General features: G+C 48.9%; 1 pseudogene; it reads left to right on the top strand.

Moving 5' to 3' along the window:
- The first annotated feature begins 1,360 nt into the window (after positions 1 to 1,360).
- Positions 1,361 to 10,093, top strand: LOC119923485 (annotated as a pseudogene).
- Positions 10,094 to 16,751: the final 6,658 nt, after the last annotated feature.

The following is a 16,751-nucleotide window of genomic DNA, read 5'->3' as shown; positions in this document are numbered from 1 at the left end:
ATATGATTATTTAATTATATTAGAGCTTGCATATCGGAGGAATAAACCTATGTGCTACTTGCGCATGGCAAAACACCTAGTTCCCACCCAGGAGGAGTTCACGTATGCTTTGTTCACACGTGGCTAGGCAGCTAGCTCCCACCAACGAATGCTTCCCACTTGGGAGGAATCAATTTATGCATTACACACCCATGGCGAAGAACCCTAGCTTCCAGGCCCACGAGGGTCAAACAAGACACTCAGCCATCCCACAGCTCCTCACTTGGTACAGGCAGAGCAGGCATCCCATGCTCTGGGCAGAGGTGACATGCAGCCAGCTGTTGCAAGTCTTGATCTGCTGCCCAGAAGGTCAGAGGCCATAGTTATTCCCTGTGCTCCTAGGCCATTCAAGATTCCAGCCTCAGTTTATCAAATCCCTGCTCTCACCCCATCCTTCATACCTAATTTGACTGACATGGGGGCGTGTGCCAAGGTGACCCTCGGCACCGGCCATCCCAAGGTCAAAATGCTACCTGTGATGTAACTTCTCTGGCCAGAGGGGGCGGGGCAGAAATATAGGTGTCCCTCACCTCCGTGTCGACCAAATAAGTTATGGGGGATGAAAGGGTTAGAGATTGAGCAAGCAGAAGACAGAAGCCAGGACGGCCCAAGCCACGGGTAATAAATACCTGCCCCCTCTGACTTTCTGGACAGAAGACCAAGATGCGCAGTGGCAGCGGCCCATGTCTTTCTCTGTCCAGAGCTCCAGACTCCTGTTCTGCAACCAGAAACAACACACAGTGGAAAGGTCCGTGGAACTGGTGAGTGTCTCGCCGAACGTCTATGAATGAGAGCCAGGTGCTCGGTTATGGACGGGTAACATAATTGGATTCCTCCCGTGTTAGGAGAGCACATGGTGTGAGCTAGCCACCTCCCAACTTGTGCGGGTAATGCATGAGTGAACTCCTCCCGAGTGGGGCACACGTGGGAGAGAGCGAGCCATCCCAACACGTGTGGAGAATGTAAGCGGATTCTTCCCTTGTGGGAAAATACGTGGATTCTTCCCGTGTAGGAAAGCATGTGGATTCTTCCCGTGTGGGAAAGCACGTGGCGAGGTCTAGATGCCTCACCCACGTGCGACTAACGTATGAGTGTGTTCCTCCTGTTAGGGAAGCTCTAATATTACTAATTACTCACATTCCTCCCCAAAGGGAAGATCAATTAATTGCATCTAAACAATTAAATAATTCAAATTGCCTCGCGGAATACATTTTACATAAAACTCAGGTTTTCTAACCCCGGCCTCTTTCTCTCTCTCTCACCGCGCCGATTCCCGAACGAACCCGTCCCCCGGCGACGAGTGACATGAATGGGGACGGGGATGGGATCAGCGATAGGCGATAGAGAACCGGGAGGGCTGTTTGAATTCCTTGAGAATCAGGGATGGAAAGCCCCGAGATGGGACAGCCGCTGGGTGGACGACCACTGGGAGTATCCGGCCAATCTGATGAGGGAGTTTTGTGATGGGCGGGAGGCTACACAAATCAGGAAAAAGAAAGGAAAGACCACCCTCCTCGGTATACTAGCAATCGTGCTGCAAGCCACTGCCCGGGACCGACGATAGTGGCGGCAGGAAGGGAAGCACTAGAGGCGAAACTAAAGGAATGTGACACGAAATGCCTCTTACTGCAGACAGTGGTTGAGGTAAAAATGCAGCAGGCGACCCTCTAGAGAAGAAATTGGCACCCTGGGTGGCTAAGGAGTTAGAAGGGTCAGTTCATGGTCCCCTTCTGTTCTCTTTCTACATTCACTCCCTTGGTGAACTCATTCGCTCCCACGGCTTCAACTATCATCTCTACGCTGATGACACCCAAATCTGCATCTCTGCCCTCTCTCTCCCACCCTTCAGGCTCGTGTCTCCTCCTGCCTTCAAGACATCTCCATCTGGATGTCTGCCCGCCATCTAAAACTCAATATGTCCAAGACTGAACTCCTTATCTTCCCTCCCAAACCCTGTCCTCTCCCTGACTTTTCCATCACTGTTTACGGCACTACCATCCTTCCCGTCTCACAAGCCCACAACCTTGGTGTCATCCTAGACTCTGCTCTCTCGTTCACCCCTCACATCCAATCCGTCATGCAAACCTGCCAGTCTCACCTCCGCAATATCGCCAAGATCTGCCCTTTCCTCTCCATCCAACCCGCTACCCTGCTGGTTCAATCTCTCATCCTATCCCGACTGGATTACTGCATCAGCCTCCTCTCTGATCTCCTATCCTCCTGTCTCTCCCGACTTCAATTTATACTTCACCCTGCTGCCCGGGTCTTCTTTGTGCAGAAACGCTCTGGGCATATTACTCCCCTCCTCAAAAATCTCCAGTGGCTACCAATCAACCTACGCATCAGGCAAAACCTCCTCACTCTCGGCTTCAAGGCTCTCCATCACCTCGCCCCATCCTACCTCACCTCCCTTCTTTCCTTCTACAACCCAGCCCGCACCCTCCCCTCCTCTGCCGCTAACCTCTTCATTGTCCCTTGTTCTCTCCTGTCCCGCCGTCGACCCCCGGCCCACGTCCTCACCCTGGCCTGGAATGCCCTCCCTCCACACATCTGCCAAGCTAGCTCTCGTCCTCCCTTCAAAGCCCTACTGAGAGCTCACCTCCTCCAGGAGGCCTTCCCATACTGATCCCCCTCCTTCTTCTCTCCCTCCTCCCCCTCCCCATCGTCCTGCCTTATGTCCTTCCCCTCCCCAAAGCACCTGTATATGTGTTTGTACATATTTATTACTCTAGTTTGCTAGTACATATTTCCTATTCTATTTATTTTATTTTGTTAGTATGTTTTGTTTTGTTGTCTGTCTCCCCCTTCTAGACTGTGAGCCCGCTGCTGGGTAGGGACCGTTTCTATTTGTTGCCAACTTGTATTTCCCAACAGCTTAGTAGAGTGTTCTGCACACAGTAAGCGCTCAATAAATGCGATTGAATGAATGAATGAATGAATGAATGAATGAAAAGAAACACCACGTAACTGAGCAGGAAATTAAGTAGGTCGTGTACTCGGGGCTTTGTGGGGAAAATTCCTTTGAGGAAGGGGAGGAAGATCCCGATCTCTTACCCGAACTGGAACCGCACCCTTCCCCGCTGGATTGGGAGGTGCTCCCGCAGAACCCAGAAAAGCAACCCAAGCCACTCTACCCTATTATCAAAGAATAGCAGAATCCTGACAGAAAGGTCACCACCCAGACTACAAGCTTCACAGCCCCCAGGTAGCTCTCTAAAGAGTTTTTCCGGGACCCCAGGGAACCGGTGATAAGCTAGCTGGCTAGGGTATGGAAGGGAGCAGCCGCCCAGGTGGACATCAGCCCACATGAAAGCAGCCATCTAGAGTTGGGCCCAGAGGTGGATGTGAACCACACTCACACTCAAGGTCATACCCTTTGGACCCTCACGGTACATTGGGTCTGGACAGTCCCCCGGAGTGAGCAGAGAAGGCTGGCACCCTCTGGTGGGCCAACTCAGCTACATTAAACCAGCATCTTCTTGTGCTTGGAATTGAACATCTCCTGGATGAGAGGGAGAAAACTCAGGAACCTAGCCCCTGGTTCCTTCCCTCCCAAGAGGGTCTACTTCGTGTAACAGTAATTGGTGCATCCCCAGGGCCGGAGCGCGGGCTGGCCCACCGTTTAAGGGATAGGGCCACTTGGGCACAAACCTGGAGCACTTTGGTCAATGTGGTCATCAGTGACTGGTCCCTATTCCAGTCCTCTGAGGTGCTGATTACCTGGCATGTAGCGACTGTGATTGGGAAGGACCTGGGGTTCAGGAGGGCAAAGCCGGTTCTAACGAGTCCTGAAAGGGGCACTGTTACCCATCGTCTGGGGACGGGTTCGTTCAGTAATCGGAGCATCGAGAGAGAGGCCGGGGATGGAAAGCCGGAGTTTTATATAAAATTTATTCCACGAGGCGAATTGAATTATTTAATTATTTAGGCACAATGGATTGAACTTCCTTTTTCAGGAGGAATGTAATCAATTAGTAATATTACAGCTTCCCTAACGGGAGGAACACAATCAAACGTTACTCACACTAGGGTGAGGCGGCTAGCTCTCACCCATGTGCACTTCCCACTCGGGAAGAATCCACGTGCTTTCCCACATGGGAGAAATCCATTTACTTTCCCACATGGGTGGAATCCATTCCATTACCCGCACACATGCTGGGAGGCTAGCTCTCACCATGTGCTCTCCCTACATGGGAGGAATCCACTTATGTTCCCCATCCGCAGCGGGGCACCTGGCTCCCACCCACGAGACACTCACCTGTCCCGCGTCCCTTTCCTCTGTGGGTTGGTTCTGGTTGCAGAGCGGGCTTCTGGCCTTCTGGTCAGAGAAAAACCCATGGGCTGCTGCTGCTGCGCAGCTGCTCCTCCTGCTGCTGCGTGTCTTGGTGTTCTGCCCTCAAAAGTTCAGAGGCGAAAGTTATTTATCACCTGTGCTCCTAGGCCATTCCAGCTTCCGGCCTCAGTTTATCCAATCTCTGCCCTCCCCCCCCCATACCTGATTTGATTGGCACAGGGACGAGGGACACCTATTGTATTCCCGGTTTGGTTTGTCCATCTAGCAGTTTGGGTTGTGAGGGCAGTATCCCACCCTCACTTCCAAGTTCTGCCTGCTTTCTCAGGTGGCCACGAGATAGCATTTGACCTTGAGGTAACCTTGGGTCACCTTGGGACAGGCACCCAACGACCCCCACAACACATAGGTTCAGGAAGACTGGGCTCAGGAGAATGGGTGGCCATCTGGTGGGACTTAAAGGAGTGGGGCTCTCCTATGGACGAGCTCGATGGGCTGCCCACACATATCCTGAAACTGCTCACTCGGGAAGGTAGACAAACGGCCCCAAACCCCACAGAGAAGGAAACTAGAAGGGGGATCCGGTGAGCCCGGCCAATCGGCGGTGGTTGCATCCCTCTCACAGCCTGGGTGTTCCCCGCATATGATCGTCCTAGTGAATGATAGTCTTCCTGTTAGACACCAGGGCCCAGATATCTATGATTAGGAGGGATGCTTGGCCAGGGGGCCAACCATCCTTTATGGAAAAGGTTGCCATAATTGGGGTCACCGGAAAACAGCAGACCCTCGCTGTCACCCAAGCCAAATTAGTCCTGGCTAATGTCTAAGTGAAGACAGTGGCACTGGCATTGGGCCTTATGAACATCCTGGAAATGGATGTGATCCGGGAAGAAACATAGGACAGTGATTGGGAACTGTGGGCTATTGGCATACCACCTGGAGAGGCGAGCACTAATGTGCCTCCTGCTGGGGGTGCAGTGGTTTCACTCCTACAGATGGCATGATGTATTCCCACCTCCCAACCCATGCACATTCCCCAGTATCGCATCACCCCTGAGGCTATGCGCCCCTTTGCAGCACTACTCAAGGACCTCGAGGTGAAGAGAATTGTCCGCTGTATCAGTTCAGCGTACAACTCCCCAGAGTGGCCATTTAAGAAGCCAAATGGTGAGTGGCGTTTGACAGTGGACTACTGCCACCTAAACAAGGCCACGGGGCCCCTTCACACACCAGTCCCCAGTATCAAAGATACTGTCCGAGACATTGAGAAGGGGGAATTATTTGGATGGCACCATGGATGTGAAAGATATGTTTTCCATTGTCCCCAATCACTCAGAGGACCAATAGAGGTTTGCCTTTACCTGGGACGGAACTCAGTATATTTTCACACAGCTCCTGCGAGGATACAAATACAGTCCTACCCTGGCACATCGTATGCTTGCCCAAGAGCTGCAGAAGCTCCTCTCACCCCCTTAGAGGATTGTGATATTGCAGTATGTAGATGACAACCAGATAGGGGGGACCTCAGAGGAAGGAGTCAGGGAGATGACGGACAAGATCCTCCATCACCTAGAATCCTTAGGACTGTAGGTCCCAGAGGGAAAACAACAGAGGCCAGCCCAAGAAATCACCTTCCTAGGTGTCTGCTGGTTAGCAGGCTACCGCTCGATACCCCAGGAGACCTTGACCACCCTGAGGAACCTCCCTCCCCTTACCTCAAAGTAGGGCCTCTGACAGGTGATAGGGACACTGAGATTTTGGAGGGCACATGTCCCAGGGTTTAGTGCCATTTCCCGGTCCCTTCATAACCTTTTGAAATAGCGCAGGAATAGCCAGCAGGAATGGGGGAAGATACACCAAGAAGCCCTCTCCCTCTTGATTGAGCTGATCCTGGCTGATCCCTTGGGCCTATACACCTTTCCCATCCTTTCGTAATACATGTGGCTGTTGGCAGCTCGAGATACCAGTGGGGATTGTGGCAGAAGGACCCGAGGGGAAACTGGGGAACGCCCGGTCAAATTTGGATCACGTAGCTGGCAAGGCGCACAAGCCCAATACACTTTTTATGAGAAGACCCTCTTGACCTCTTATATTGTCCTGCTGGATACTGATGGTACCACGGGCACCTGCCCAGTGACCCTAAAGTTCCCGCTCCCGGTTATTAAGCAGATTGTAAGTAGATGTCCTCCCCCACCGGGGGCCGCCCAAAGTACTACCATAGAGCTCACCTCCTCCAGGAGGCCTTCCCAGACTGAGCCCCCTCCTTCCTCTCCCCCTCCTTCTGCTCTCCATCCCCCCCACCTTACATTCTTCCCTTCCCCACAGTGCCGGTATATATGTATATATGTTTGTACATATTTATTACTCTATTTATTTATTTTACTTGTACATATCTATTCTATTTATTTTATTTTGTTAATATGTTTTGTTTTGTTCTCTGTCTCCCCCTTCTAGACTGTGAGCCCACTGCTGAGTTGAGACCGTCTCTATATGTTGCTAACTTGTATTTCCCAAGCGCTTAGTACAGTGCTGTGCACACAGTAAGCGCTCAATAAATACGATTGGTTGATTGATTGATTGATTGATTCTCTAAATCCACTTTCGCGTGGAGGATGCTGGGACCACGAACCCGGGGCACTTTACAGAGTTGGTGCAGGCCGTGGACTCTGCTGTGGGGGATAAGGATTGGGTCCCAGCCTCCCCTATCCCTGAGTCACCCCCGGTGTTTTCCCTGAGTACTGTGATAGGGGAATGGGAGGGAGTCTGGTTTACTGACGGATCTGCCCTTCGAACAGGAGGGGTTTGTCAGGTCAAGACTGGAGCCTCTGAGCTCCGAACTGACCATACCCTTCAGAAACTGATACAAGGTTCTGCTCAGGAAGCAGAAGTGGAAGCAGTTCTCTTCGCAGATGAGGCAGGAGTCCAGACCATATACACAGACTCTTATGCAGTGGTTAGGGCACTGGAAAGTGGAGGGGTGGCAGGTCCGCAAACTCCCTGTACAGGGACAGAATATTTGGGAAATTTTGTCCGCCATTGGGTCAGAAATGTCCCTGGCCATAGGACACGTATCTGAACATCAAAGGGATGGGTCTCTTGGAGCCCAATGGAACAGTGAGGCTGACCGATTGGTCTTGGCCCTGGAAATCAACTCCAGGACTGCCCAATGCGACAAGGATTCCCTCATCCGGATAGCTGTGGCCCTTCAACAATGGGTGGGACACACTGGGGCAGATGATCTATGGGGCCAGTGCAGCGCCCGTGGCTGGCCCTTAATGCAACAGCAGTCTGGGGAAGTCATTTCTAACTGGGATACCTGCCAGCTCCACCAGCAGCGGTGCCAGGAAGGCCAGGCCTTCTGGAACATGAGGGAAGGTAAGGTTTTATGGGGGCAGTGGCAAACTGATTTTGTTGGGTCCCTCCCAGCCTCCCCGCAGGGTTGGAAGTTTATCCTGACTGGAGTGGAAATGCTGAGCAGCCTGGACCTTGTGAATCCATGTCCCAGGGCCGACACCCGGCAGGTTCTAGTAGGGCTGAGCCACTTGTTTTTCCACCTCCCCATCCCCCAGTAGATTCAATCTGACAGTGGATCCCATTTTAAGAACCAATCTCTGCAAACCTGGACCCGGGACCAGGGAATCCAGTGGACATTTCACGTGCCATATCGGCAGCAAAGTAATGGACTGGTGGAATGGTGGAATGGACTCCTAAAAGGGCAGCTCAATTTACGAACATGACACATGTCAGGCGCAGCCACCTCACTCCAGGGGTGGGACTGTTACCTCTGGGAAGCGGTACGTGCGCTAAACAACAGGTAGGCACCCACTGGCAGCCCCAAGAGCTGTGTCTTTGCTGGCATGGCAAGTACACACCCTGTCACCCTCCCACGAGAGGGTCACCGGAGGCAGATTGGGGACCGTGTTGTTTTTCAGCATCCCCAGAAAGTCTGGTTATGGGTTACCCTTATGAAGCCTCTGACAGGGCAAGCCTGGGCAGCTAATACCGATGAGGGCTGACCACTAACTCTGGTAGAGGCTTGGATATCCTCCAAGACCTAGACCCTTCTCTCTTGCAGACACCACGCCTGGGAGAGGGGGAATGACGATGCATCACTCTATGAAGCTGTTTGGCCTGCACATCATCTTGGCACTGGAGGGCGGAGAACCCATCGCAACACCTTTTTGAAGTACTTGGCCAACTAAGGCGTGCCCCGTATCTCCTTATAGCCCATCCTTATGACAACTCCACCTTGTTCAATGCTACAGGAGCCCCTCAACCCTGCACCCTCCAACCTGTCTCCGAACCAGCAAATAATAATAATAATAATAATAATAATAACATTTATTAAGCACTTACTATGTGCAAAGCACAGCACAGTTCTAAGCTTTGGGGAGGTTACAAGATGGTCAGGTTGTCCCATGGAGGGCTTACAGTCTTTATCCCCATTTTACAGATGCGATAACTGAGGCACAGAGAAGTTAAGTGACTTGCCCAAAGTCACACAGCTGACAATTGGTGGAGCTAGGATTTGAACCCATGACCTCAGACTCCAAAGCCCGTGTTCTTTCCACTAAGCCACGCTGCAAATGCCATCACGTACCCTATGGTGAGTGAGTGGATTGACCAGGCTGTCTCCTCGTTCTGCTTTCACAATACTGGCACCAAATTCCAGGCGGGCAACAGTTCGCATGTATGTAATGCATCTAAGCTCCGGGATGGGCACGGAATCATGGCCAGTCCCAGAAAGGAGTGGATGTCTGTTCTTATGGCCTGCTCACTGCAAACAGGACCTTTAATAATTGTGCACCGCCCCCTGCGCCGTACGGACCTATCTTGTAAGTGGCACCCGTGCCTATCAGTTCCTTCCTCCTGGGTGGGGAGGACTGTGCTTCCTCATTTTTGTGCTCTCGGCTGTCCACCAGCAGAGCCGCCCAGAAGGCCGACTCTGAAACCATCGGCGGGGGTTCCAATCTGAGACAGACCTTTTTTTCAGGATCACATTTCCTGTATATGGGGTTGCATAGGTGGCTTGCTAAGTACTTAGCCTGGCTAAACTCATTGAACAGATAACACAGCTGCCAGCCTTCAGACCCTCAGGGACAAACAGAGAGCCATCCGGACGACCATCCTCCAGAACCGGATGGCCCTTGACTTTCTCCTCCCCAGCCAAAGAGGGGTCTGCAAACTCATCAGAAATGAATGTTGTACTTTCATCCCGGACAATTCTAGACCGTTGGATTCAATTGTTGCTGATATGTACCATGAAGTTGACCAGTACCATGATGATGACACTAATGGAGGACTTTGGGACTGGTTACAAGGACTCTTTAAAAGCTTGGGGAGCTCGCTATTCCATGAGTTTTAAATGCTTTTGTTCCTGCCTGTGGGTTTAGTGGGGAGGATGCTGGTTACTATGTTGCTGTTCCCTTCCCCACAGCACCTGTATATATGTATATATGTTTGTAAGTATTTATTACTCTATTTATTTATTTTATTTGTACATATCTATTCCATTTATTTTATTTTGTTAATATGTTTTGTTTTGTTCTCTGTCTCCCCCTTCTAGACTGTGAGCCCACTGTTTGGTAGGGACCGTCTCTATATGTTGCCAACTTGTACTTCCCAAGCGTTTAGTACAGTGCTCTGCACACAGTAAGCGCTCAATAAATACGATCGATTGATTGATTGTTGCTCAGCCCTATCCGCGCAGGTGTGACGAACGTTGCAGCCACCCCTAGCTCTTGCCTCTTTGTGCTACCTTAAGACCATTGTAGTCCAACAGTCCCCCTCCCCACCTCCGGTATACACACCTTGAGGGCTCCACCTCCCTTCACCCCTGGTGAGGGGATGAGGCGCTGTCCTCTGCCCCGACCAACAGATCAATGTTCCTGGCTCCCATCACCAGCCAGGGAAGGATATCGGCCCATGCAATCAAGGTAGGGACAGCGCTGGAGGGCGCGGCCTCCAGCTCCACCCCACCACCATGCATCCTGGAGGGGACGCAGGGAGGGGTAGGGTCAAGTGGGTATGAATGGTGAGGGTGGTATGTGCCAAGGTGAACCTGGGTGCCAACCATCTCAAGGTCAAAATGCTTTCTGTGCCTTAACCTCCCTGGCAGGGAGCGGATGGGGCAGAACGATAGGTATCCCTCATCTCCATGTCGATCAAATAAGGTATGGAGGACAGGAAGGGTGGAGATTGAGCAAGCGCAATCAATGTAAGCCAGGACAGCCCAAGGCATTCCTGTCACCTCTGTCGTTCTGGGCAGTGGACCGAGACGTGCAGCAGCAACAGCCCACATGTCTCCCTTGCCCAGAGCACCAAACGCCTGCTCTGCAACCAGGACCAGAGCACTGAGAAAGGAGCCACGGGACCGGTGAGTGTCTCACTGAACGATCGTGGGCGGGAGCCAGGTGCTTCATTATGGGCGGGTAACACATAAGTGGATTCCTCCCAAATGGGAAATGCATGTGGGCGAGAGTAAGCCGTCTCACCATGTGCGAACAAACCGTAAGTGAATTCCTCCTAGATGGGACCTGGGTGTTTTGCCACGCGCGAGTAACACACAAGTATATTCCTTCTGATAGGAAAGCTCTAATATCATTTAATAATCATATTTCTCCTGAAAGGGAGGTTCAATTTGCTGCATCTAAAATAATCAAATAGGTCAATTTGCCACGTCCAAAATAATCAAGTAATTCAATTGGCTGCATCAAAAATAATCCGATAATTCAATTCTCCTCGTGAAATACATTTTGTGTAAAACTCAGCCTTTCCATCCCTGGTCTCTGTCTCTCTCTGCCTCACTGATTCCCGAAAGAACCCGTCCCAGGGAGACAGGAGATAGCCTGGATGTCATAAGGACCTAGGTTCTAATCCCGACTCTGCCTCTTGTCTGCTATGTGACCTAGGGCAAGTCATTTAATTTTTCTGTGCCTCACTTCCCTCACCTGTAAAATGTGGATTAATACTGCAAGGCCTATGTGGGGCAGGGACTGTGTCCTACCCAAGGTCACGCAGCAGACAAGTGGCAGAGGTGGGTTAGAACCCACAACCTCTGACTCCCAAGCCTGTACTCTTGCCACTAGGCCATGCTGCTAGATATGTGTGTGTGTGTGTGTGTGTGTGTGTGTGTGTGTGTGTGCATGCGCGGGTGTGTGTATACCCAAATAATTCATTTTGTCAGTGTTGTGAATATTTTTATATTTATCACCCCTATTAAAACCTGTAATCTCCTTGTGGTCAGAGATGTGCCCCTTAGTTATTCAGTACTTCCCGAGTGCCTAGTAAAGTAGACCTTAGCAAGTGGATGCTCAAGGCATGATACTAATATTACTACTTGAGTGTTCAGGCAGAGGCAACAGGAGGCAAAAGCATGAAGTAGGGTCTGTCGGCTGGTTGACACTACTGAACAACAGTCAGTCATGGAGATTGTTTTGCATTCTTATTAAATGTGAGTGAACGGAGTTAGGATCATGTGCTGAGAAAATTATACAATCAGAGGTCTTAGGAGGAGAAGCACCCCAGCAAGAGAAGGAACAGGGCAGATTTTGGTGATGTTGTGAAGATTGAACCAACAGGATTTGGTAATAGATTGAATGTGTGGGTTGAATGAAAAAAATATAATGCCAAGGCTACAGGCTTGGGAGGTACGGATGATGGTGATGCTGTCTACAGTGCTAGGAAAGTCAGGGGGAGGTCAGGGTTTGAGTGGGAAGATGAAGAGTTCTGTTTTGGACATGCTAAATATGAGGTGTTTGTGGGATATCCAAGTAATAGTAATAACAATAATAATGGTATTTGTTAAGTGCTTACTGTGTGCCAAGCACTGTTCTAAGTCCTGGGGTAGATAAAAAGTAGTCAGGTTATCCCACGTGCAGCTCACAGTCTTAATCCCCATTTTACAAACGAGGGAACTGAGGCACAGAGAAGTTAAGTGACTTGCCCAATGTCACACAGCTGACAAGTGCTGGAGCTGGGATTAGAACCCATGACCTCTGACTCCCAAGCCCATGCTCTTTCTACTAAACCATGCTGTTTCTCATATGTAGAGGTGTCCTGGAGACAAAAGGAAATATGAGACAGCAGAGAAGGAGAAAGATCAGTGTTGAACATGTGGATTGGGGAATCAACCATATAAAGATAGCAGTTGAAACTGTGGGGGCAAATGAGTTCTCCAAGTGGTTGGTGTAGATGGAGAATAAAAGGGAACCCAGAACACCTTGAGGTTTTCCTACTGTCAAGGGGTGGGAGGAAGAGAAGGAGCCTCATCTCTCTCCTTCTCTCCAGTCTCACATTTTCTTCTGCTTTCAAGACATCTCTACTTGGAGTCCATTCTTCACTCTGCCGCCCGGATCATTTTTCTACAAAAATGTTCTTTCCATGTTTCCCCATTCCTCAAGAACCTTCACTCTCTTGCTCTTCCACTTCTGCATCAAACAGAAACTCTTTACCATCGGCTTTAAAGCAGTCAGTCACCTTGCCCCCTCCTACCTCACTTTGCTACTACTCTCCTACTACCACCCAGCCCACATACTTTGCTCCTCTAATGCCAACCTACTCATTTTACCTCAGTCTCATATATCTCGCCACCTACCTCTTGCTCATGTCTTGCCTCTGGCCTGAAATGCCTGCCTCTTCATATTATTCGATAATTACCCTCTCCACCTTCAAAGTCTTTTTGATGATATATGTTCTTCCAGAGGCCTTCCCTGCCTTAGACCTTATTTCCTTTTCACCCACTCCATTCCGCATTACCCTGATTTGCTCCCCTCATTCGCCAGCCTGCTTATTCTCCAGCACTTATGTTTATCTATAATTCTTTTTTTATATTAATGTCTGTCTCCCCCTCTAGATTGAAAGCTCGCTGTAGGCAGGTACTGAGACTGTTATATTGTTATATTGCACTCTCCCATTTGCTTAGTAGAGTGCTCTGCACACCGTAGGTGCCAAATAAATAAATATAATAATAACAATAATAATAATAATGGTATTTGTTAAGCACTTACTATGTGCAAAGCACTGTTATAAGCTCTGGGGGGGTTACAAGGTAATCAGGTTGTCCCACGGGGGGCTCACAGTTTTAATCCCCATTTTACAGATGAGGTAATTGAGGCACAGAGAAGTTAAGTGACTTACCCAAAGTCACACAGCTGACAGTTGGCTGAGCAGGGATTTGAACCCATAACCTCTGACTCCAAAGCCTGTGCTCTTTCCATTGAGCCACAATGGTTGACTGATTGATTTAGCCTTCAAAAAGATTGAGAAGGAGTGGCCAGAGGGATAATGGGAGAACTGGAAGAAGATGGTGTTGGTGAAGCCGAGGTTCGATAATGTTTCCAGGAGAAGGGTGTTGTGGGTAGTATCAAAGGCTGCTGAGAGTCTGCGGAAGATTAGGATGGAGTAGAATCTGTTGTACCCTTTATTCACCACCACCCCTGCTCAGCTCCACAGCATTTATGTACATATCTATAATTTATTTGTGTTAATGTCTGTCTCTCTTTATAGGCTGTAAGAGCATTGTGGGCAAGGAACAGGTCTACCAACTCTGTTGTACTGTACACTCCCCAGAATTTAGGACAGTACTCTGCATACAGTAAGCACTCAATAAATACCATTTATTGATTGCATCCCTGTCCCCCAAAGAAGGGGCCTAAACTAAGAATTAAGGAGAGCCAGTTTCTTATTTTATAGATGAGGAAACTGCGACTCATAGAGGTTAACAGATTTGTCCTAGGTCACCAGCAAGCCAGTGATACAGTCAGGATTAGAACCCAGATCTTATGAGGCCCAGTGCCCCACTCTTTCAACTAGACCACACTGCATCCTAATAAGACAAGGGACAGTCCAGCAAAGAACCAGGTTGCTCAGATTAAATCCAGGTGCATGGCGAATATGGACTCATTCTAGGGTCAGTAACTCTTGGCTCATACTCTGGGCACTAAGTCCTGAAAAACCAACGGGATGATGTCACCAATGAGCTCTGGAGTCTCCAAGCACTATGGTTCTCCCGGACATCTCACGAAATCCTCCATGGAAGGGCAGCTGCTTTCTTTAGGGCACTGGGGAACCCAATTGGGAAAACTGGGAACTGATGCTATCACAGAGACTTTCCTGTTAAAGCCATAAACCTACAAGAAGACGCGAGGAGAGGTGTGTCTAGGAGCAGCAGGAACCCAAGCTCCCCAATGCTGGTTTGTCCCAAAGAGTCTAAGTGAGTGGGCACTGAAGGTGATAGGGAATGACACAACACATTTGTGAGGTCTTCTCATGTCATAGTTACTTTTTTCACATGGTGTTTGTTAAGGACTTATTCAATGTGCTAAACATTGGGTAGATACAACTGAATCAGATTTGACACAGTCCCTGGCCCATACAACATTCACAATCTAAGGGGTACCTTATCCTCATTTTATTTTACTGAGGCCAAAAGAGGTTATGTGAATTGCCCAAGGTGACACAACAATCCCAAACCGCTGGAAAGGTTAATTTACAATAGTTATCATCAATTCTTCACCATCAACTTGCTTCTTAAGTCACCGCAATCAGGTCCTTAACCTTTCCACGTTACCGAGATAACACTCTTTAAGGTTCCCAAGGCCCTTCTTAGAACCACATCCAAAGGGGCCCAGTCTGTGTAATTCTTCCCAGAATTCTATGTTGCCTTTGTCGGCGTGGACCAATGCCACCTCCTTGAAACCCTATCAGGTCTTGGTTTCGCTGACATAGTGCTAACCTGGACCTTCTCCTATCTCTGTGACTACTCCTTAATTTATTCTAAATTTATTAAGAGAAGTAGCGTTGCTCAGTGCAAAGATCCCGGGCTTGGGAGTCAGAGGTCATGGGTTCAAATTCCAGCTCCACCACATGTCTGCTGTGTGACCTTGGGCAAGTCACTTAAGTTCTCTGAGCCTCAGCTACCTCATCTGTAAAATGGGGATGAAGTCTGTGAGCCTCACGTGGGACAACCTGATTACCTGGTATCCCCCCTAGCGCTTAGAAAAGTGCTTTACATGTAGTAAGCGCTTAACAAATGCCATTGCTATTATTATTATATTTTGCTCATTCCTCTGCTGCCTGTTATTCCTAAATGCTGGTGCAGCCCCAGCACTGTTCTGGGTTCCCTCTCTTGAGGAACTTTTCCACCCACATGGGTTCAGCTTCTAATTTTTTTGTGTACAACTCCCAAATCCATATCTGTAACCCTGATCACTTATTTAATCTGCAATCCTGAATTTCCTCTGACCTCCAACACATCTCCATTTGGATGTCCTGCTGGCATCCCGAAATGAACTAAAATTGAGCTACAAATCTTCCCTCCTACATATAATTCCCCTCTGAATTTTCCTGTCTTATTCAATATCATCACCATTCTCCACCTCTGAAAGTCCACAACCTCTGGTTTAACCTGAATTCCTGTTTTTCAATTTTCACATCCAATATTCTGCCAAAGGCTGTTGGTTCTTTCCACACAATACCTCATGCAGCCACACTTTCCTCTCCATCCAAACTACCATTTTTTTTGTATAATCATGTATTTCATGATTAGGCTATAGTTTCCCTGCCTTTCCACTCTCCAGTCTATAGTACAAGCTGTTGTAAGAATCATCTGCTTGAAATGCTACTCAGCTCGTATTGCTCTGCTTCCCAACCCTCTTCCCTGACTCCGTGTGTCAACCTACATCAGCCAATCAATACTCTTCATTGAGCATTTATTCTGCGTGGAGTACTGCACTAAGCACTTGGGAGAAAACAAAAGAATTAGACATTATCCCTGACCTCAAGGAACTTGCAATCCAGTGAAGGAGAAAGACACTAAAACAAATTACAGGCAGAGAAAAACATTAGTGTTTAAAGATATGAACATAAGTGTTTTGGGATGTGAAATGTGTGGTGGTATCTAAATACCTAGGTGACATGGAAGAGATGGAGTATCAGTACATGGGAGTAAATAGGGGGCAAGATGAGAGATTAGTCAGACAAGGAGAAGAGGCTATTTTAATAGAGTTTTAAAGATTAGAAGAATGGTAGTTTGGAAGATGTGAAAGGGAGGCATTCTAGGCAGGAGGGATGGCATGAACAAAGGATCGATAGTCAGAGGTGAAATTGAGGCAGGCAAAGAGATGAAATTGAGGCACACTAAGTAGGTTTATATTAGTGTTCAGCCTGGATTGCAGTGGGACAGGAGCAAGCATAAGTAGTAGGGAGATAACTGGGAGAAAACTGGGAGAGAGAACTGATTGAGTACTTTAAAGCAAATCAACAGGAGTTTCTTCTTGATGTCAAGAGGAACAGGCAAACATTCGAGGATTTTGAAGACTGGGAAAATGTGCACAAGACAATGTTTGGAATAATGATCTGGGCATCAGAGTGAAATACGGAGTGGAAATGGTGGAAGTGTTTGTTTGTTGTTATTGTTGTT

The sequence above is a fragment of the Tachyglossus aculeatus genome, unplaced genomic scaffold (genome assembly GCF_015852505.1).
Source record: "Tachyglossus aculeatus isolate mTacAcu1 unplaced genomic scaffold, mTacAcu1.pri scaffold_1_arrow_ctg1, whole genome shotgun sequence".
NCBI classification, from domain to species: domain Eukaryota; kingdom Metazoa; phylum Chordata; class Mammalia; order Monotremata; family Tachyglossidae; genus Tachyglossus; species Tachyglossus aculeatus.
Note: the sequence above shows the minus strand (reverse complement) of the source record. Positions and strands in the feature narration are given on the sequence as shown.